The sequence below is a fragment of the Artibeus jamaicensis genome, unplaced genomic scaffold, assembly GCF_021234435.1.
Source record: "Artibeus jamaicensis isolate MK-2021 breed Jamaican fruit bat unplaced genomic scaffold, CSHL_Jam_final contig_760, whole genome shotgun sequence".
Lineage (NCBI taxonomy): Eukaryota > Metazoa > Chordata > Mammalia > Chiroptera > Phyllostomidae > Artibeus > Artibeus jamaicensis.
The window spans coordinates 1,590,902-1,612,896 of record NW_026521955.1 but is presented as its reverse complement, the minus strand read 5'-3'; the positions used below and the strand labels follow the sequence as shown (position 1 = coordinate 1,612,896).

The 21,995-nt window shown below is 42.6% G+C and overlaps 1 pseudogene; it reads left to right on the top strand.

The window, feature by feature from the left end:
- The first annotated feature begins 4,219 nt into the window (after positions 1–4,219).
- LOC119062917 (heterogeneous nuclear ribonucleoprotein H2-like) lies at positions 4,220–4,892 on the top strand (annotated as a pseudogene).
- Positions 4,893–21,995: the final 17,103 nt, after the last annotated feature.

Below are 21,995 nucleotides of genomic sequence, written 5' to 3'. Positions count from 1 at the left end.
ATTTAAAAAAAATTAAAAAAACAGATTCTAAAATTCATCTGGGAATACAAAGGATCTACAACCTCCAAAAGAGTTTTGAAAATGAGAGGCAAAGATGTGGGATCCATAATTCCTGATTTTGAGACTTACTATAGTGTTATAGCTATCCTAATATTGGTGTCTAATAATAAATAAAGGTAATATGATATCGAAGTAAGGAGATGACAGATAGATAGGTAGATAGATAGATCCTTGCACATACGGTCAATTGACTTTTGACAAAGGTGCCAAAGTCATTAAATGAGAGAAAGGAGAGATGTTTAATAAATTGTACTGAACAGTTGATATAATTAAATGTCCACATGTAAAAAAATGAATTTCTACCTTTACCTGTGATTGTGAAGTGGTATTTCATTGGGTTTTGACATGAATTTTCCTAATGACTTTAATGATGTAAACATCTTTTCATTGCTTTTTACCTGGCTATGTGCCTATTTTGGGAGAAATATCTATTTAAATCCCCCCTCCCATTTTAAAATTAGGCTGTCTTTCTGTTTGTTTTTTTTTAAATATTTTATTATTTATTTATCTTTAGAAGGGAAGGGGGGGAAGGAGAGAGGGAGAGAAACATCAATGTATGGTTGCCTTTTGTGCGTCCCCTGCTGGGAACTGGCCTGCAGGGAACCGGCCTGCAACCCAGGCATGTGTCCTGACTGGGAATCGAACCGTGATCGTGTGGTTCGCAGGCCCGCGCTCAATCTACTGAGCTACACCGGCCAGGGCTCTGTTCTTGAGTTATAGGAATTCTTTCTATATTTTTGATACTAGACCCTTAGCAGAGATATGTTTGCAACTTTTTCTCTCATTCTGTGGGCTGTCTTTTCACTCTCTTGATAGATGCACAACATTTTGGCAAAGTTCAATTTATCTATTACTCTTTTTCTGCTCGTGCTTCTTACGTTATAGCTAACAAACCATTGTTAAATCCAAGGTCATGAAGATTTACACTTACATCTTCTTCTAAGATTTCTACAGTTTTAGTTAGGTCTTACACTTAGACCTTTGATCCACTTTGAGTTAAGTTTTGTATGTGTTGTGAGGTAAGAGTTGAGCATCACTCTTTATCCTGCGGGTATCCAGCTTTCCCAGCACTGTTTGTTGAAGCAAGAGAACCATGTCTTTTTGAGGAGGTTCTAGGACAAGATTTTGAGTGTGGTTGGACGGTTCCTAGACCAGAAGTTCTCACATTTTCTCAGTTCATGATGATCTCAATGTCTCAGGGATACCTAACAGTTTCATGTCTTATAAATAGTTAGGGCCAAACAACTTAAGGAAGTCTTTATGCTCTAACAACCTATAGCTGTTTTTGAAATATTAATGTTAAGAGAAAATAATATTTTTATTTTATTCTTAAGTAACTGACAGTCATTAAAGGGGTGTACCTGGTCACCTCTGAATAACTTTCCAAACGCTGGATTCAGATATAGCACTACTACCCTCACATTCTGTTCTGTACTGATTTTCATATGGTACTTACTTTTTGTGACAGTAATCATTTGAAATCCAACTTTGCAAAGACATGATGCCCGCAAAACATAAAGCAGTCTTGGGCTAGTAGTTTATACGATGTCTGACACATATTAGATATCCCTGCATTTTCCTCAGAAGTTTGAAATGTTCTACAGTGAGCCTGTGAGTTTGCAGTGGTGTCCAGTGTACCCCAGCACGCAGCTGGGAAGCCACGGCCCTGGACTTGTGGGCAACTGGTTTTAAAGTTCAAGGCAAAAGAGACATAGTTCCATCGCAGGAGGCTCTAGAAGGGAAGGCTGTTTAAAAACGTTGAGAATGTTCAAAACTGCAATTTTACATGATTTTGGTGTGGAAGGATAAAAGGAACTTCACAAAGAAACCCTAACAAGTCCAGACTTACAGACAACAGGTACCATTGATGGACAGTGCGCGTGTGTGGGGAGGAGACATAACATTAGGTGCAAACCTAAAAGGGTGGCCCAGATATGTAATGGCAGGGCTGGAAACATTAACATCCCAAGTGAAGCAGGTCTGACAAAAAGCACTCAAGACAGCTAAAAGGGAAATTAACTTCTAGAGTAAGGAAAATATTTTTAGAGCAAGGAAGATCAGAGTAGGGGTAGGCCAAGTGTTTAGGTGGTTGTTGTAATGTTTACGGAGATCAGAGAGAAATACGAATCTGTCTCTTTTGTCAGGGAGAATGACGTTCAGACGAAAAAGACTGCGCTTACAGCGACGTGAAGGCACGTACCAGGCAGGAGAGCCCGGGTGTGCTGCGGGAACACACAACTGCAAGGAAATCAGTGGCTTGAACCACAAAGGTTTACTTCTCACACAGAGTTCTTTGCAGATCCTTTAGCTCTCTAGGTGGCTGTCCTGTGGGAGGGGGGGGGCATGCTCACCATCCCTGCTTACTTTGGTCTTGTGGCCTAATGTTGTGACGTTAACATGTGCTTCCATGCAGGGCACCACGGGCATGGAGAATCTCACACAACTCTTCTTCAATGTTTCCTCACAGAAGTGACAGTCTTCACTTTCACTCACATTTCATTTGCCAAAACAAGCCGGAGTCACTTGCTTTGAGGGAGAGGGGAGGAGCAGCCTTCTAGGGCACACGGAAGAAGAGGGGCTTGGAAATATCAGTGAGCAGCAGTAATGCCCACCATAGAGTACCTCAACCTTCTTTCTCAATAATTCTTTCTCAATTATTAACCTACATTTTCTGACACTTGGAACAAGTGTTTAGGCCATGTACAATGAAGATATATAGCAAAAAGGGGAGTTTTATCTGACCCTTCACTTCTAAGTAGAACCTACTCAGCAGCCTCTGTGGTTTGATGACTTCTCCACTCAGTTCTGCCCAGTCATCCTGGTCTGGGTGGGTGGGATGAAGGATGCCCTCTGGACCATGCCAAGGCAAAGGGGGCAGGGCTCTTGGGGTGGGTGGGGAAAAGGGATTCTGAGAGCCTAAAAGTGCAGCACATGGCCAGTGACAGCCTAGATTATTTACTGTTCTGTTCCCTAGGGATTTAAGGGTGCTGCACCTTAACTAAACAATGGAAATGGCTGTCACTGGGTTGTCCCAATAGCTGCTTTGTGGGTAAGTTAAAAAGCCAAATTTATGGGCAGTCCCTTTAGAGCTATAGTAAACACTAATAATCCCTTAAGATTAAGCACAGGAAGATCCTTTTATGACTATGAACAGTGAGGAACATTTGCAGCTCTGCAAATCTCTCTCCAAAGCCTCATCCACTTCCTGATAGACAAATGCCTAAAAAGCTTTGCAGTCTCCTCTGTGCCTGAGTTCACACCCTGCAGGGGCCAGGACCCTAGACCTAATTAGTCTATGAAGAGGCTGTAGATCAAGAAATGAGGGGTGTTGTGTCTCCTCTTCAGCAGTAACCCTGAAATGTCCATTGTATAACCTCTAGGTAGCCTGGAACTAGCCTTACGGAGTGTTTGAGTTTATGGTAGGTCACTACCAACACTTCAACTTCGGGCGTAAATTTTGAAATGTGTCACTGCTGTTTCATCAGCAGCAGGAGTCTCTGCTGTTTACTGTTGCTAAAAATCTCAACTGAATTGGAATGCTCTTGCCTTGAATGGAGGCTTTGTGTCCATGTTAAGAAAGATGCAACTAGCAAAAGGCATTGTTTCCACTTTTCTCTAAGCTGTCCCTTATGTTCAGCCCACGAACTAGCAGATCAGATGGATCAAAGATTGGCTATATTTCTGAGAATATTTAGAACTGCATGATAGTTCCAGGAAAAGACAAAACGGGGCTCCTCTGAGACTCAGCTGGTGCACTTGAACTCAGTGGCCCCGTGTTTCTTTGGCAGTTTTGCAGCAGAGGTCTTGTGTTGTCAGGGCAGTTGAGGTTTGGTGCTCATGTTTCTTGGAAGTGATACAAGAAAGAACCTGGCATCAGTTTTTATAAGCGTTGGCTCCAGAAATCAGAACAGGTAATCCTCCCTGGTGATGCTGTACATCTTACCCAGAGGAGACACATTTATGGAGCGGAGAATCCTTTAGAAAAATTGGCCCTTTTCTCTAAATAAATGGTGTGTGCTTAACTTCTAATAGCCAGAAGCCATAAATGGGAAGAATTGGGAGAGAACTCTGGAATAAATGGTTGAATTGGATTGAATTGTATTGGAAGATGTATATGAAACAAGAATGGAAAAAATGAATAATATGTTGCAGGAAAAAAATGTGCCTGGGGTTTTGCTCGGCCACACTGCAGTTGTGTGATCAGTCTGTTTTGCCTGAAGGCAGAGATGGGTTCCTGGGGAAGGTCCGGGGCTTGCCCTTGTCTTGTTCCGCAGACAGTGCAGCATTTTTGTTTTTTCCTGACTGCAAAGTTCAAAATGAGGATCGAGGTGTTCATTTCATTTATGCTAGAGAAAGCAGACTAAGTGGCAAGGCTTTTGTTGAACTTGAATCAGAAGATGAAGTCAAATTGGCCCTGAAAAAAAGAGAGAGAAACTATGGGACACACATTTTTAAGTATTCCAGAGAAGCAACGTTGAAATGGACTGTGTATTGAAGCACACTGGTGCGAACAGTCCTGACGTTGCCAATGATGACTTTGTACGGCTTAGAGGACTCTGCTCTGGATGCCACAGGGAAGAAGTGGTTCAATTCTTCTTCTGGCTGGATATCGTGCCCAATGGGACAACATTGCCGGTGGACTTCCAGAGGAGGCGTAGGGGAAGACCCCCGTGCAGTTTGCTTCACAGGAAATAGCTGAAAAGGCTCTAAAGAAACACAAGGAAATAATAGGGCGCAGGTATATCGAAACTTTTAAGAGCAGTCAGAATGAAGTTAGAGCTTACTATGATCCATCCCGAAAGCACTCGGCCATGCTGTGGCCAGGTCCCTAGGACAGACAGACCTGAAGCTGGTGGACAGTAGGACAGCACTGGCGGGAGCTAGCTTTGCAAGGATGTGGTGCTTACGGAGGAGGTTAAGGAAGCCATGATAATCATTATGGCTGTAATGATGGCTATGGTTTGGGGTCAGATTCGGAAGAGGCCTCAATGATTGATTTTCAGGAATGTCTGACCACAGACATGGGGATAGTAGCATACGATGGGGACACTGTGTATACCAGGGATGACCTTAAAGAGCTAGTGAGAGCAACGTGTAAACGTCACTGCTCAACCCTGTGAGAGTACGTATTGAAACCAGCCCTGATGACAGAGTAGCTGCAGAGCAGACGCCCAGTTTGCAGCTCATAAAGATGCTGTGGCAGGTATGTCGAAACACAAAGCAAATATGCAAAATATACATGTAGGACTCGTCTCGAACTCTACAGTGAGGGCAAGCCATGGTGCTCATTGTGGTAGCCAAAGGATGGGAGGCAAAAGCTCTTCAAACCCATCCCTTTAGGGTGGCCCAGCCAGCCAGCAGCCGAGTGGCGGTAATGGAGGCAGCTATGGTGGCCAAAGCAGACGTGACCAAGCTTCACAGGAACACTCTACTAGTTTTTCAACTGGACGTTGCACAGGAAGCCAAGAACAGCGGAAGCCTTGCGTCCACAGGAGGGAACAGAATGGGAGGGACGTCTAGCATGTCCAGTATGAGAGGTGGACGGGGAGTGTAACTGATCCTTATCACGGACTCTTGGTCAACATTATTTTAAAGACAACAAACAAACAAAACTAAAGCTTAACAGTTTGGCAACACCAGCTTGTGATTTCTGTTTACTCTAAGTGGAAATCAGGATTATTTTAAAGACTTAAGTTTCAGTATTTTTGAACATGGATATGCATCTAGGATATAATGACTAAAGTTGAGTAAACTATAATTGTTTAAAATTTTTTGGCTTTTCTCAAGTTAGCTCTATTGTAGGCTGTACTTAAGCAGTAAGTATATTTAGGTTAAAGTAGTTGAATTATGTTAAATGTTGCTCTTAGCCCACATTACATGGATCACTGAATGCATGTTGAAAGATATGCTTTTTTTGTAAAATTGAACATAGGAGCGTGTCCACAATTAAATGTGAAACATTTGGCATGTTTGTTAATTCTAGTTTCATCTAATAACTTCTAAGGCACATAAGTTTAAGGGTTTTTTTAAGTTTATGAGGAAAATTTGAGGCTCGATACCAATACTTCAGGATTTGGCCTTAGTGCCCATATGAAATTCCAAGGACTTGATTTGAATATTTCATTATGTCATGACTTCCTTTTAGGTGTGTTGCGCTAAGTGACACTTGTCAAATAAATCTTCCTTGTAATAGCAAACAAACAAATGGGCCTGAGACTGCTGGGGTTTGCCAGGCTCTAAATCTCAAACTAGCCAATCCCTCATTTGGGGGATTTTTGTGCTATATTCATGCAAATTTCAGGGAGAACTCTAGAGGGCAGCAAAGACACACATGGTTCTTTGATGAGGAAGGTCACATTTAAAATAGTGCAGTCTACCAACATTTTCTGCATACAATGCCAATTTTTTTTAAAGCAGTGTCTGGGTTACAGTAGATTTCAGATTGTTAGAAACACAGAATTTTAGGGCTTAGAAGGCTTGTAGTGTTGTCAAGTTAACTCAATCCTCTCATTTTACGTAAGAGGAACTGGACCTGAGAGGTTAAGTGATTTTGCTAATGTCACTTAGTTAGAGAGTGGCAGTTAAGACCGCCCCCCCCCCCCCGACCCCTCGGTCATACACATACACGGAATGCTCAAACTCATATTTAGTCACGGTTCTAGAAATATTTTTTTCTTCCTGAAATGATTCGGTCGTCATCGAGGCTTGCATTCAAACACATATTTACGTCCTATAAAAAAAAAAGGACTGATGGACATTTTTACATCTGAAGCCCGTGGTTTTTGAGCGCTGTTATTAAACTTGGACAGAGAGATTGGCTCTCTAAAGAGCCAGCCAGGTCTGAATTTCCTCAGCTAATAGTTCCGGGCTGTGGACTCTAGGTGGCGACACAGGACCTTTGTTTTGCTTTCCAGGCGCGTCCACAATCCACGTTCTCGGGAGGAAACCTGATTATGTCGGTTCTTCGCTCCAGTGAACTAACAGCATTTTCTCGAGCTAAGTTAATGATGAGGGCCTAAATTCTAACTTTTTTGGTTATAATCCTCTGACAAAGACTTATTTAACGTTTTGTCCCGTACTTGTTAGTGTCATTATCTAGACAGAATATTGTATTTGTTTTTAAACCCCGCTGCGCTCATGCAGCTGCTGCTTCGCCCGTTCCCTGGGCCACCACTGCCCACCCAGTCACACTGCACCATTCCACCTACCCCCTCCTGTCACTCCCGTGCCTCCGCCAAACATTTTAATTCCGTGGAATCAGCTTTACATGGTCATTAAGACCATTCTGAAAGAAAAAAGAACTCAGAGGGTAGTCTTGTAAGTCCGGAAGGGAGAGAATGGCACTTTCTGCATTTGTTTTCTGGGTTCATAAGAATTCTAGAGCAGGGCTTCTAATGAAATGTTCTCAGAACCACGTGGAATACTTGTGCAAATGTAGAATTCCTGGGCCACACTCGGACCTGCTGGGTCACAATCTTTGGGGGCGCGTCCTGGAATCTGTGCTGGAACTAGAGCTGCAAAGAAGCTGCAGATTTTTTTTTATCAGCTGGTGGCGCTATTTCTATCTCCCTCCCTACGGTCTGGTTTTCTGGCCTGGTGCCCAATTCCCACTGCTGAACTTGGAGCCATAAAGTTCAATAGAGAGCCACCCACCTCCTAGAGCCTTTCTTCCCACCTGTCCCCCTAGCAGTAACCTGACCACAGAGCACCTAAGGACACATGACTGGAAAGATCATATGGAACGGAAAGAACAAGAACTTTGGACTCACAGAGAACCAGGGTTAAATCTTGAATCCACTGTCAAGTGATTTACCCTGCCAGGGTAAATCAGTTTCATCAATTCACCACAATCGCACCAGTCGGAGATTAACATTTGGGAAATCTTTTCTTTTTTAAAAAATATATATTTTATTGACTATGCCATTACAGTTGTTCTATTCCCCCCCTTCATTCCCCTCTACCCTGCACACCCCTCCCCCACCATTCCCCCCTTTAGTTTATGACCATGTATCTCAAATTCTTTAGATTCTATATTTCCCATACTATTCTTGCTCTCCCCCTATTTTCTACCTACCGTCTATGCTGCTTATTTTCTGTACCTTCTCCCCCTTTCTCCTTCTCCCACTCCCCTGTTGCTAACCCTCCATATGATCTTCATTTCTATGGTTCACTCCTGATCTAACCGTCCTCTTAATTCGCTTTTGTTTTAGGTGTGGTTGTTAATAACTGTGAGTTTACTGTCCTTTCACTGTTCATATTTTTATCTTCTTTTTCTTAGATAAGTCCCTTTAACATTTCATATAATAAGGGTTTGGTGATGATGAACTCCTTGAATTTGATCTTATCTGAGGAGCACTTTATCTGCCCTTCCATTCTAAATGAAAGCTTTGCTGGATAGAGCAATCTTGGTTGTAGGTCTTTGGATTTCATGACTTGGAATACTTCTTTCCAGCCCCTTCTTGCCTGTAAGGTCTCTTTTGAGAAATCTGCTGACAGTCTGATGGGAACTCCTTTGTAGGTGACTGTCCCCTTATCTCTTGCTGCTTCTAGGAGTCTCTCCTTCATTTTAATCTTGGCTAATATAATTATGATGTGCCTTGGTGTGTTTCTTCTTGGGTCCCACTTCTTTGGGACTCTCTGAGCTTCCTGGATTTCCTGGAAGTCTATTTCCTTCACCAGATTGGGGAAGTTTTCCTTTATTATTTGCTCAAATAAGTTTTCCACTGGTGGCTGTTCCTCTTCCTCTTCTGGTACCCCTATAATTCGCATGTTGGAACGTTTAAAGATGTCCTGGAAGTTCCTAAGCCTCTCCTCATTTTTTTGAATTCTTGTTTCTTCATATTTTTCTGTTTTTTTCCTTCCTTCTGGTCATTTTTTTCCTTCCTTCTGGTCCACTCCCTTGATTTGAGTCCCAGTTTTCTTTCCATTACTATTGGTTTCCTGTGGATTTCCCTTCGTTTCAATTAGTTTAGCCTTCATATGTTCCTCTAATTTGTGACTAAAATCAACCAGCTCTGTGAGCATCTGAAAGTTTTGCTATTTCTTCATCACTTAGAGTTTGGGGCTCTGGGGCTTTGAGTTCTTCTTGAGCCATAATGTTTTGCTATGTCCTCGCCTGTTAGGTACGAGGAGCAAAGCCTTAGGTGTTCACCAGGGCGGAGCCACCCAGGTTGCTGGGTTGTGACGCTACATGTGGGGGCGGGGCTAGAGAGGGACAATAGCCGTCCTCTCCGCTGCTTCCCGCTGCTGGGGCCTGCATGGTCTGTCTCACTGCTCACTCCTGTGCCGGTTTATCTGTGTGTGAGTGTGTGACAATGGTCAGCCCTCAGTGGGTCCGCCCACTGCTACCCCACACCTGGGATCTGCCCATGGCTGCCTGCGGGCCTGGGCAGCACACCCGGGGTGGATCCGGTGGATCTTTCCTGCCTGACCCCGCTCTGCTGCTGGCTCTGCCCCTCTTACCGATTTGGCTGAATGGTTCGTTGTTGTCAGACTTCTGTATAGTTCAATTTTCTGTGGTTTAGCTGTGTTTTTGTTGCTAAAACTTTATTGTTTTTAAACTGTGTTGTGCGAGGTACAGTGTATCCACCTATGCCTCCATCTTGGCAGAATTCCCTGGGAAATATTTTCTTCTGGTATTCCACCCTGCCAACTTCACTTTTTATTTTTATTTTTCAGTTAGTTTACAATCAGTATTATTCTGTATTAGTTTCAGATGTACTGCATAGTGGTTAAAAAATCATATACTTTACAAAGTTTTACCAATATTTCAAGTACCCACTGGCCCCACCCATGGTTGTTATGCTATTGTTGACCATATTCCCTATGCTGTACTTTACGTCCCCCACTTTAAATGTAAAAAATATGATTTTTAAACTCACAATGTACAAATATATTCTTTTTTATTGTTGTTTAAGTACAAATTGTCATGTCAGAAATTCAAATGATGTAGATGAGATCGAAGTCCCCTTTAACCTTCCCAGTCCAAAGTCCACACCAAGTGGGACTGTGCTTCAGGTTGCTCTGAAACGGGCTTCCAGGACGCGCCGTCAGGTCTGGGGAATCGTTCCTAAATGTTACCGCATTCACTTGAACTACTGCAGAGCATAATCTTTTCCCTAGGACTAAAGAGTCTCAAAGTTTGTACACACTATCTTGCACACTTCTCTTTTCATTTCATGTATGTGGTGAATATTTTCTCATCTCATTACATATCCTTCAGGAGACATGATTATAATAATTCGACAGTATTCCATCATATAAATATACCAAAGTCAACTTATTTATTTAATTTTTTAATTGTATTTTTTCATTACCATTTATCCCTCTTTATCCCTCTTCCATCTACACCCAGCAAACCTCTCCCCCTCAGTCACCACACTGTTGTCTTCATTTCTGAGTCCTTTTCCTTTTGCTTGGTCCCTCAACCCCTCACCACCACCCCACACACACACACACAGAGCTGTCAGCCTGCTCTCTATCCATGAGTCTGTCTATCTTTCAGTTCGTTCATTAGGTTCCATGTATGAGTGAAATCACATGGTCAATATTTTTCTCTGACTGGCTTAACATAATGTTCTCTGGGCCCACCCATGCTATAGCAAATGGGTAAACCTTTCTTCTTTTCTGTAGCCAAGTGGTATTCCACTGTGTAAGTGTGCCCTAGTTGTTTTATCCACTCATCTACTGGCGGGCACTTGGGCTGCTTGCATATCTTGGTGATTGTAAGTAATGCTGCAAGGAACATGGGGGTGCTTATGTTCTTCTGAGTGAGTGTTTTGGGTTTCTTCAGCTATATTCCCAGAAGTGGGATCCTTAGGTCAAAAGGCAGTTTCATTGTTTTTAGCAGTTCCATCTCCATACTGCTTTCCACAGTGGCTGCAACAGTCTACATTCCCACCAACAGTGCAGAAGGGCTCCCCTTTCTCCACATCCTTACCAGCACTTGTTCTTTGCTGATTTATTGATGATAGCCATTCTGACAGGTGTGAGATGGTATCCCATTGTGGTTTTCATCATTTCATATGTATATTGGCCACCTGTATGTCCTCTGTGAAGAAGTGTCTTTTCAGGTTCTTTGCCCATTTTAAATTAAATTAGGGTTTGGTTTTTTGTTTTGGAGGAGTTTTGGGGGGTGTTGAGTTTTGTAAGTTCTTTATAAATTTTGGATGTTAACACCTCATTAAATATATTGGTTAATATGTTCTCTTATTCAGTGGGTTTTCTTTTTATTTGTTGTTTTCCTTGGCTATGCAAAAGCTTTTTAGTTTGACATAGTCCCATTTGTTCATTTTACTTTATTTTTTGTTTCCTTTGCCTGAGGAGATATATTAGAAAAAATATTGCTACAAGCAATGTTCAAGATTTTACTGCTAGGATTTTTACAGTTTCAAGTCTAACATTTAAGGCTTTAATCCATTTTAATTTATTCTTATGTGTGGCATAAGTATGTGATCTAGTTTCAATTTTCTGCATGTATCTGTCAGATTTTCCCAACACCATTTATTGAATAAACTAACTTTAGTCCATTGCATGTGATTGCTTCTTCTATCAAATATTCATTGACAATAAAGGTGTGGGTTTCTTTCTAGGCTCTCTACTCTGTTACACGGATCTATGTATCTGTGTTTTTATGCTAGTACCGGGCTGTTTTGATTACCATGGCCTCACTGTATAGTTTGGTATTAGGTAGCATGATTCCTCCAACTTTGTTCTTCTTTCTCAGGATTGCTGTTGCTATGCAGGACCTTTTGTGGTTCTATATAAATTTTTGAAATATTTATTCTACTTCTGTAATATGCATCATTAGAATCTGGATAGGAATTGTGTCAAACCTGTAGATTCTTTGGGTAGTAGGGACATTTTAATGATGTTAATTCTTCTTATCCATGAACACATTATGTGCTTCCACTTATTTGTATCTTCTTCTGTATCTTTCTTCAGTGTCATAATTTTCTGAGTACAGGAACTGATTTCTGAATACTAATTTTGTATCCTGTTACATTGATGAATTTATTTATTAGTTGTAGTAGTTTCTTGGTGGAATCTTTGGGGTTCTGTATGTACAGTATCATGTCATCTGCAAATAATGACAGTTTTTCTTCTTTTATCCCAACTCAGTTGCCTTTTATTTCTTCTTCTTGACTGATTTGTGGCTAGGACTCCCAGTACTATGCTGAATAAGAGAGATGAAAGCAGACATCCCTGTCTTGTTCCCAATCTTTTTTTAAAATTTTAATTATTTAATTGTTGTTCAAGTGCAGTTTTCTGTCTTTAAGGGGAACACTTGTAGTTTTAGCCCATTGAGTATGGTGCTGGCAGTGGGTTTGTCATATATGACCTTTATTATGTTTAGGTGTGTTCTCTCTATTCCCACTTTGCTGAGAGTTTTTATCATAAATGTGTGCTGGATTTTATCAAAGTTTTTTCTGTATCTATTGATATGATGATGTGGTTTTTGTACTTCATTTTATGTGGAGTATCACATTAATTGATTTGTGAATGTATCAACCTTACGTCCTCAAAATCAATCCCACTTGATCATGGTGTATGATCTTTTTGATGCATTGCTGTATTCAGTTTGCTAATATTTTGTTAAGGATTTTAGCATCTATGTTCATCAGGGAAATTGGCCTATAATTTTCTTTTTTTCTAGTATATTTACCTGGTTTTGAATTAGGATAATACTAGCCTCATAAAATGAGTTTGGGAGTCTCCTCTCCTCTTGAATTTTTTGGAATCGGTTGAGAAGGAGAGGGGTAGTTCTTGTCAGAATGTTTGGTAAAGTTCACCTGTGAAGCCATCTGGTCCAGGGCTTTTGTTTGTTGGGAATTTTTAAATTACTGCTTCAATTTCACTAGGTGCAATCTGTCTATTCAAATTTCTGTTTCTTCCTGATTTAATTTTGGAAGATTATATGATTTTAGAAATTTACTCATTTTGTCCAGGTTGTCCAATTTGTTGGCATAGAATTGTTTGTAATATTTTCTTACAATCCTCTGTATTTCTTTGGTGTCAGTGGTTCTAAAACAATTTAATAACTGATTTACTGATTCTCCAGATTTTGGATATTTAGGTTGTTCTCCAGTTTTGATAATTGTTCCTTTTTAAAAATCAACTCAATGCTTTCTTATACGCACCACCCCCACAGCTCCGTTACTTAGGGAATATATATATATATCCCAATATATAATATCTATTATCATAACCTATTATCAATATTAAGATGCATGAAAAGTAGCTGATGAGGTCAAGATCATTTTATAGTTTCTGCCATGACCTGAGGCGCAAATTGCTCTATGAATGCAGATGAATGTTGAATTTTAACTTCTTATACTTCTGTTGAAGCTCCACTCTCCTTGGCCAAATAACTGAAGCAAAATGAAGGTCTCTTTCCAGAACTGTTTGCTTTAAGCAGGTGAGCATTTTCACAATTAGAAGGGAACTTTGCAATCAGTTTCTTTAATGGAAAAGATGCTCTTATAGAATTAATCCATCTGGCTCACAGGAAGAAAGTAAGAGTCTCTGAAATTGATTGAATTAAAGGGGCTCCTTAAAATCAGAAATACTTGGGCACTCATCTCCTTTGCTGCGTGATTGACAGAGCCCTTCAAACCAACCTCCTTCATGGGAGGTACTTGGCACAGATTTGTTGTGATTTCAGAGATTTCTGGATGAGAATCAATTAAATCCGTAAATAAAAATGTGCTGAACACCTTCACCTGACCGACTGGGATCACGCAGGAGTTACAAACAGGCTTGCTGCCCTCTAGGGCACACCCACGTGCAAATGCTGGGAGTCACAGGCCTGGAAGGAATGTGCTAGGTTTTTGAATGAAACATGAACTTGAGTATCTGCATTGTCTCTTTAAAAATACAAGGGGAGCAAAAATCATTGCCTCTGCCCTTGAGGATGTGTTAATCAAATATTACTAGAACAACAGATAAAGCATGAAACTAGAAGACTTCACAGGCAAGATAAAGTGCCACAGTGACTAATGGCAGCTGCAGATTAAAATAGTGTTGAGAAGGAAATGAACAGTTCCTATTTGCCACACGTAATAGTCATGTGGGTGTTCTGAGTAGTCAGTGTTTCTCATAGAATTTCGATGTTCTTTGACTCAGAAGAATTTATATAATTTGGGATTCAATTTTGGTTGTAGGATTTTTTTTAACATCTGCTATTTTGGGAAGTGTGATTAGAGGGTTGGCCCCTTAGCTCAGAGGAAATTGATCTCGCTGTCTCTCTCTCTCCCCTTCTCTGCTTCTCTCCCCCTTCACTCCTTGCCAGTTTCCCTTTCACCCAAGGAGAAAGAAAAATAGAACTTTGGACACTCTGGATTTGTACAGTAGCATTACTCGTGGCACCTGTCCCCTGACACCTTCCACGATGTTGGGAACATGGAATGCTGCCTCCATTTCACTGAGAACAAGTGCGGCAGGAAAGGGTGAATGGTCTGCTGGCCACTCAGTGGGACTGAAGCAAAGTCAGGGTTAGGACGCAGGGTTTTTTGAATTCCACTGTGCTCTTCCTTTCTTTTTACCCATCCTTTACATTTCGGTCCAAATGCTTGCTTTCTTTGAAAAGCCTTTCTTTCACTAGTTTTTAACCACAGGTCAAACACCTACCCTTTAGCTAAATCCTGGGTGGAACTTTGTTTTCAGTCACTCACTTCTAACTCCACAGGGTGATAAGACGCTGGGTCTCCCAGGAATTGGGGCTGGGAACCTGAGAGTGAAAGGTCACCTCCTTCTCCAGCCTCTGCCCTTCCTGTGGTGAGTTGTCAGGCAGCCTCTCAACCACTGATCCATCAAGCCCGACCACAGCCTGCCTACCACACGGCCCTTGCCGACTGTACAATCAGAGCTGGAATCGTCCTTGTCAGCCCGTCTGGCCTCTCCCAGCACTTCCATGCCTTCCCCACGGTTCCGTTCCTCCTCTGCCCGGTTCCCCTCTCTGGCCCTCGCAGCTGCACTGCCTCTCACCTAAGGAATTAGACCCCGACTGTCTGCTGCTCGGGAAGGTGTTCGTGCATCCGCACTCAGCACCTCTGCTAGTGCAGTTAAATCAGCCCATGAGTGGGGATTTTCTCGTGTGCATGTGAGATCAATAGATAATGGTCATGGGCTTTTTAGAGCCAGGAGGAAACTTGACATCAGCTGGCTAACCAATGAGTTTTTACAAAAGAAGGAACTTAAAAAGAGGTTAAATAACTTCTAAGTTATACAATTATTGACACAAATACTATAAGTACATTGTCTGATAGCCAAAGTGCTTTTATTCCTCCATTAAACCATCCAGTTTCTACTTATTGTAACTCTTTTAAAATATTTCTCTAATTTCATTCATTTTTAATTTTAGAGAGAATAATATATTTTTAATTAGAAAATTACATATTATCTCTCAACTTCATTTGTAATAACATTACATGTCTCATACAGTGTTTTAGAAACCTAATCTTTTAAAATGTTAAAGTAATACATGTTCAATGTATAAAACTTAGGGATTAAAGGAACATATAAAAATAATAATAACCCAAATCTACAAATAAGAGATAATTATTCTTAACATTTTAGTATATTTCCTTCTAGTTTTCATACACTTCTTACATTGTTGAAATCATGCTGTTTATGGAGTTTTATATTGTAGGATGTTTTGTTTATTTGTTTAATATGCTACTGTAAACCTTTGCTGTATCATCATAGATTCTGTGGATACATGCTGTATGATGGTAACATGGTGACCTTGACCATGCCCTTGACCCTGGGCATCTAGCTTACTTCTAACTCTCCATTTTTAAGGCAATCCTGCTATGCAGACATATTTGTATATTCCTAATGTTACCTTGGAAAAAACTCCTAAAAAGTGAATGTATCAAAAGCTATTTACGCTTTTAAAGGTCTTATACTGTAACTGAATGCAGGTCCAACGGCCCGCTGCTACAAAAACCAAGAATCGAGAGGCAGGTGCTGATGTAAATGAAAGTGGTCTATTCACATGCGGGGCGTCTGGAAGATGGGGACTCACATCCCAAAGCCCATCTCCACCTCTCAGTGGAGGCAGAGGTTCCTATAGGAAGGAAAAAAAGGAACAGAACAAAGAGGCTGAGAAAGGGGGTTGAAAAGTTCTCTACACGGGGGTGAATGCAGTCCATTTCGATAAGGCGAGTGATGGCAGGGTGGGCGTCATCCTGGCTTAGTCGCCCTGCATTCACGACGTTCTGACCTCATGCCATCCTGGCCCCACGGTTGAAGGTCAGCAAATCTCCCCGAGCTGGGATGACTGAAGGTCAGAGTCTGTGTCTTTTGAGCAATAGCTCAAAAGGAATCTTATACAAACATGCTGTTTGTTTACAAGGTGCATGTTAGTCAGGGTCAGACAATGTCACCAGACTGGTGGGACGAGTTACGGTTCCCTCTGTTACAGTTCTCCACGGTTACGATACATTTTACCCAGTTGCTCTCCAGGTAGGTGATGCCACCTGTCACATCTAGCAACAGGCTTCAGAGTATTTTTCTAAAAACAGTATTTCGTTTTTATTATCGGTTCAGTCTTAACTGGCCCGTAGTCAGAAATAGTTGCTGCCAAACACCATTTCTAAATCAAAGTTGCAAACAGGACTCCCAGCCCCGCCTCCCGCAGCCGTGCTTTTTCCGGTCACCGTGTGTCCGCCGTGTCCCGGCCTGGGCACCGCAAAGGCAAGTCAGCGCATTTTAAAATTTGCTGTCTGACTGTGCACATCTTACTGTGTTAATGTATCTGAAAGCCTACTAAGTTGAGGACAATGGGCCATGTGCTAGAAACCAGAGGTAAAAGAGAGTTTTTCTGGGTGTAGAGGGAGATAGTCACGGAAAGCAGCAGGGAGGACAGAGTGGCTGAAGCCGCCTTGGCTCGCGCCTGCAGGGGATGCGCGCACCCCCCAGATCAGGACGTGGAACCAGCTTCGGGAGGCGCAGCCGGTAGGTGAGAGTGTGTCAGAGAGACCTGAGCACAGTAGGGGGCAGCCTTGGTCTCTGACACAGATCTCCGCCTGTGGCCTTGGGACGACCACTTCACTTCCCTGTATCTCAGATTCCTCATCTATATAAAAAAGTTCCACAGTACAAAGTCCTTCGCAGGGCTGGGAGAATAACTGAGATAATATGCGTAAAGTGCCCAGAACACTGCCCCAGGCACCGAAGAGCTCCCAAGGTGTCCTGCAGCGTTGCCCTCGCAGCTGGAGCCCTGAGCACAGGCCGGGAGGTGGCGGGAGCTGCGGGCTGGGCAGGAAGAGGTTCAGGAGGGCCCTCGGGGACAGTCTGAGAAGAGTGCACTTCGCCCTGACAGCCACAGTTCTCTTCCCCCTGTGTGGTCACTGTCTGGGGGTAGGAGGGTGAACCGATTATCTCCTCAAATTCCTTCCAGCGCGGAGACATGATTGCCACCGACAGCAGACAAACTCAGTGTCAGTCCTGGGCCCACTGTGTTAGGTAACAGACCTCTTTCCACTTACCAGCATCCTGACAGTGACCAAAAGAAGGCAGCTTCCCTGCCCTCTGCAATTTTTCATGGTTAGCACCCACCCAATGGGAATAATTATTTTGATAATATCAAATTGCATAGTGAGAGAATAAATTCCTGGGTCGGAGGCGTAGATGGAAAGACTCCCAGCCGAAAGAAGGAGATCTTGGGAATCTTCACCCACTGCGGAGCTTGGCTTTACTGAAAGAGAAATTCTGTCTGGAGAATATAGTCTCTGCTCACTTTTCCTCTTCTGTCTTGCAGCTTAAAATAAGCATCTGCCCACCCCAATCGCAGCACCAGCCTCCCACAGTGGGCAAATCTCGGACTACGGGTTGGTGCATGAATTCAACCCAGGTACTGCTTCCTGCTGCCCTCAGTCCTCTCTGCCTCGGTCTTTCTGCCCCCACCCCGGCCCTCTTCACATTCCTTGGCCACGCTTAGCTTCTGTGAGTGCCAATATGTTTCTCCTCGGACAGACAGACAGACGAGAAGAAAGGAAACAATCATCTCACCCAGTCTGCACCAGTTTTCCTGGCATAACTATGGTAGTGCCCACTTGCCCTCTCAAAGTGTCTGTTTGGGTCATTAACGCCACACAAATTCTGTGGTAGTATATGAGTATGTTGAACATTCAGCCCCTCGAGGCCAGGGGCTGGGTTCATTTTTCTACTATTAAATTTCCAGCACCGTCTCACAAAAAGGCATCTGATCCTTGTACTCTCCGTAGTTTAACCTTGGATGACAGTCCTGTCCCCATTAAGGCTCTGGGGTCTGAACCTCAGGTTTTTTTTCATCTAAATTATTCAATTTATCAAAGAAAACTTATGATAAAAACTTATTAGTGTTTTGTCTCTTTTTATGTTGCTCAAGTACAGTTGTTTCTGTTTTCACTCTAACACTTCCCCCACCCCAGCCATCCCCACCTCCCACCCTCGCTCCTACCCCCCCCCTTTGGTTTTGTCCTTGTGTCCTTTATACATGTTCCTTGATGACTCTTTCCCCTTATCCCCCCATTATTCCCTCCCACCTCCCCCTGGTTACTGTCAGTTTTTGTATCTGTAAAGTAGAGATAATAAAACTTACCTTCTAGAACTGCAAACAAAGCAAATACTAACTTTCTGTTCTGGGAATTGTGAAATATTATGTAAATCTAATTTTCCAGAACTTACTGCAGTTGTCACATGGTAAGCATTTCAAACGTGCTTGTGACAGAATGAATAGATGAATAAACCAGCAATAATAAATAAACAGCCCTCAGTGGGGAAATGATTGCTTCTCAAAAATTCAAATGTCATACTTAGCGATCAAAACTGACTTACAATCCTACTCTGAAGCTAATCTATAGATGAGCAAGAAAAACGAACCTCTTCCATAGGCTTGCTATGAAGACCAGTAAGGAAATGAATTCTGAAGTACTAGGACTTATGACAAATGAAGCATGGCAGAAGGTGGCACAAGGAGTTAAGAACGACAGGTGACAAGAGAGGGACAGGACCTACCCTGCATGGTTTTCCGGTTAAGGTCCTATTCTTTAGAGAGCGCTGAGACAGAATGGTGATTCAAACTGGGTTTCCTGACTCTTGTTTTAACTTGTGTAGGACTCAAGGGAACTTCATCTTTATGCCCGTGTGGAAATTTCTCTGCCTGGTGCACTTTATGACCAGACTGGTCCCTCACTAACAGCGCCATAAAATGCTAATGGATCTTGTTTTCTGATTTGAAAGGGGAAGCACAATTAGAAAAGAAAGCATTGAAGTTCATTTTTTTTTCAGTCTGGGCTTTAGAATGTATGGTTTTGGAGTCACAGAAGTCTGACTCCTCTATTAGATTTAATTTTCACTAGCTAGAACAAGAAGAAAAAGATCCTGACCAAAAAAGAGGAATCTCAATGACAAAGCACTGAATACTGATTCCGCATATTTCTGCTAATACTAGAATTGACCCTGAACCAAGTGGTCTTTGGCGTTCTGAGGCACTTCAGCCCCACACAAATTACCTAGGCCGTGGGATCGTTTACTGAGTGAAATTGGATATGAGCAAAACATGCCTTTTCTTCTAAAAGGAACCATTTTGACTAGAAAAATTAAAACCCAGCTGGTCAATGAGTGAATTTCCCACTTATTTATGCTTCTTACACGTGGTCCTCTCTGATGTCAAGGGCCGAGACGGGATGAGGGCTTACAGCCCCGTGGGCACTGCAGGGGACACGAGGTCCGCAGGAGAGGAAGACCCCATCTTCGATTGGTCTGCTGTCTCATTGGGCTGAGAGGACACACACATAAGAAGACAGGCAGTGACAGCAACTCCCCTGCTCCAGGAAACTTGTAAGAAGTGGAGACATGATAAAGATAGAGAAGCCCTGGCCGGGTGGCTCCCTTGGTTGGAGCATTCTCCTTTACACCAGAAGGTCCCGGTTTCAATCCGAAGTCAGGGCACATGCCTAGGTTGTGGGTTCCGTACCTGGTCTGGGCACATGCAGCAGGCCACTGATTGATGTTCTCTCTCTTCCTCTCTCTTCCCCTCTTTCTCCCAAATCCCTTTTCCTCTCTCTCTAAAATCAATAAAACATATTCTAGGGAGAGGATTAAAAAATAAAATCTTAAAAATGTGGAAAAGCAAAACTTCGAGCAAGCTGAGAGAAGATGCAATACACCGGGGCTGTGGTAGCTCAGACGTGGGCCTGAGATTTCAGTAGTTCTTTCCTGCTTGCTCACTACGGTTGGACACCCCCGGTGTGGGGTGGGCTCTCAACCTGCCACTTCATCTCAGTTCTCATTATCTCAAATTTAGGGTCTTGCTCACAGAGGTGGGCAACTCACGTGCCTGTGCTCAGATTCCACAGCTTGTTTTCTCATCCCTAAATCACTGTGGTGTCCTGATTTCTCCTGCTTTGATTTTCTCAGGGAGCCCATGGAGATGAGTTATGCTTTCCCCTCCTGGTCAGTGCAGGTTTTCAAGCTCCTGATCCAGGCACTTGGCCAGTGCATCCTCCCAGGAGCCAGAAATCACTCAGTGGACATGTAGCAACATGTCGCTGAAAAGGACAGGAAACTTTCCTGAGCGCATTTGGGAGAGTGAGACAGCCGAGGAAGAGACAGCAAGCAGCCAGGCACACTGTGACAGCCTCCAAGATATGTGACAAAGCCACAAACTTTGGAGACAGAAACATTCAAATGTCTACACTGCTTCTTCCACTTAACTGGCTATTTGATTTTGGACCCCACCAGAGTATCAGTATTTACATCTCTAAAATAGGGATATCATAAAGCACAACTCCTAGGTCATGAGGTCTGAATGAAGTTCCTTTCACAAAATAGTTAGCACTGTACTTTAACATCCTCTCTAGAAGTGGATCTTTGGCTTCTCCATTTCCTGTACTATTCTTAACCTCCCCCTGTCTATTTTACGCCTACCAATTATGCTTCTTATTCCCTGTACCTTTTCCCCCTCTCTCCCCTCTACCTCTCCCCACCAATAACCCCTCCATGCGATCTCCATTTCTGTGATTCTGTTCCTGTTCTAGTTGTTTGGTTAATTTGTTTTGTTTCTGTTTTTTAGGTTCAGCTGTTGATAGTTGTGAGTTTGTTGCCCGCCTTCACAACCCCTACCAGATTCTACATCCAGAGGTTTTGAGACTTTAGTTTCCCAGTGAGGTGGGATTGCCTTGCCTGTGGGGTCCATTGCTTTGCCACTGGTCCCCTCCCTCCTCTCTCCCCCATTTGCCCCCCCATCTGCCCATCTCTGCCCCTCCTACTGTTCTGGATGGATGCTTCTCTAACTCCTTGGTTGTCAGAGTTCCATGCAGTTTGCTATTCTGGCTGTTCTGGTTGTTTATTGTTTTTAAATTGGTTGTTATTCTTCTCTTGGTAGTGTGAGGAAGCAAAACATTTCTATCTCCACCTCCACTTAGCTGAAACTCACTGGTAAACTGAATATTTCTTGAATATACTATATAATAATTATAGAATATACTATGTAACATATATCACACACAAATTCTTAGTTTTCAAATAACACAACTGTCTGTTTTTAATGTCAAAATCACACAAAATACAAATTGCTTTTGGGGAAGGGCAATTTGGATACTATTTCAGGCTCCTTTAGTGCTCAGAGACGTTACATTGCATATTAGTTCTCTCTCAATATAGTGAGTTGAAGGATATCCTCCCCCAACACATGTTCTAACCTTAGGTCTATGGGAACGTGACCTTATTCAGAAAGAATAAGACCTGCAGATGCACTTAGTTAAGATGAGGCCACAGTGCGGGTCCTACATTTAATAAGTAGTGTCCTTCTAATAAAAAGAGAGACACAGAAATACAGATGCACAGGGAGAAAGTCCACACGACAACAGAGGCAGAGACTGGGACGGTGAGGCTGTGAGCCAAGGGACTCGAGGACCGCTGGCCGGCACCCAAAGCGGGAGGAGGCG